Genomic DNA, 1,970 nt, shown 5'->3' on the forward strand with positions numbered 1-1,970 from the left:
CAAATAGTTTTTTCATATCAACATCCTCCTCCTTCCAAAGCCGCAAGTTGTATACTGACACTTCTGATTGGCTGTCTCTGGTCATGTGCCATTCAGTCAGACTCAGCAACATGTCAGAGGCACAGAAGAATACGTTCCTGTCAGGCGGGATCCGGTCCTCTGAGCGGAGGCCAACCCGGAATTAACTTAAAACTGCATTCTATCAAAAGGCCACCATGGGGCGACCGTTTTGGTTTCAAAAGGACTTCCGTCTCTATACAAGTCAATGGAGAATTCACCAACTTCTCACTTGATTTATAACCTCGGTAAACGTTTTCAAAATGTGTTTAAGGTCTCAATCGCTAGTTTAAAGCCTTCTTCAATGCAGTATAATGTTCATTGGTGAAAATTTCCCCTCACTGATTGTATATATGAAGATAAAGCAGGGTATGCATTAGGGCGTGGCAACATCGTGATTGACAGGTTGATTGATTCACAGGTTCAGGAGGGCCGACAGATAGACTGTATGATAATAGCCGTGAACTTGTTTGACACCGACAGTTTTCTCCAGAGTTTTGTGGTTATAGTTAGTCGTAACAGCTAACTTGGTTAGCACCACCAGGTTGCCGGTGTAGACTGTGGTAGATCCAGCCCTCGCAACCTCCCCCGCTCTACCTCATACCCCTCCTGATGCCCATATAAGTGGAAACCGTGTTTTTATTTTTCCCGGCATGCACCTGAAATTTTCAAGATGGCGCTGCTCAGATCCGAAACTATTGGCCTCCGAGCAGCAGTCCACAAACCAATGGGTGACGTCACAGATGTTACGTCCATTTCTTATATACAGTCTATGGTTCCTGTGTTGGAAATACAAACACAGACATCCCAACTCTCCTGGAAGTTCTGGGAGTCTCCCGCATATTGATAGCGGCTCCCTTACGCCCGCAAATGAGACTAAATCTCCTGGAATCTGGAGTGAGCGCGCACTAGTCTGCACGTGTGTATGTGTTTGTGTGACTAGAAATGCAGCGCGTTATTCATGATTATTAAATTCCCAGTGCAGTTTACGGTTTCAGTTCACCGATGTCATTTTATACAATCGATACATATCGATATTGGAAATGTTTTACTCCTTAATATTGGTATTGGCTTCAGCCCCAAAAATCCAGTATCAATTGGGCTCTAATGCAAAGTGACTCCTACATTATTTCACTGTAAAGTCTATTCTCAGTGTTTGTGCTCTGGAGGCTTCAAATTTCCACAATTCTAAGTTGTGTAGGGGATCGTGATTGGCTCCAAATTAGTCGTGATGTCATAAATCAGGCTCCTATTTGCACGTCTTAAATGTCAGATTTGGGGTAAGCACAGAGAAACTTCCTAACTTTAGCAGATGAATGTAGAAAAACAGCCTTCTAGTGTCAAACTCTGCACAGTGAAGCTCAAACATCCAAATGAAGGAACAAGAAGCAAAACACATTTTTGAGTGGAGAGAGACTGGAGCCAAAAATAAAGACTTATCTACATAGTACAGTAAGCACAGTGTGCACTGTGTTGACACTTCCTCCTTTTTCCGGTGTTAATATTGCATAAAGGAAAGATAAAATAAGCAGCAGCCACAGAGAGAGATGACAAACACTTGTTTGGGTGTATTGAATGAACTCGTCATCAAGTTAAATATTTTAAAAGTTGTTAGATTTTAGTCATATAGTGAAGTCATACTGATGTACTGATAGGAAGCAGAGCAGAAGCAAGGCTGGAAATTCTCACGCAATGACCCCGAGACTAACACAAGTGACACTTTCACACATTCTCATGCCACACATCCATTTTTCTCATGCAATGAAAAAGAAAAATTCATAAATGATAAGGTTGAAAAAAGAGGGCTCTGACAGCGCACGGACAGACAAGACAGAGCAGTACAGCTCAACAGTGAGCGGAGAAAGTGAGAAATATAGCCTACACAAATCTATTATGTTATAATTTATCGCCAT

This window comes from Scomber scombrus, chromosome 19 (assembly GCF_963691925.1).
Source record: "Scomber scombrus chromosome 19, fScoSco1.1, whole genome shotgun sequence".
In the NCBI taxonomy this organism is placed as follows: domain Eukaryota; kingdom Metazoa; phylum Chordata; class Actinopteri; order Scombriformes; family Scombridae; genus Scomber; species Scomber scombrus.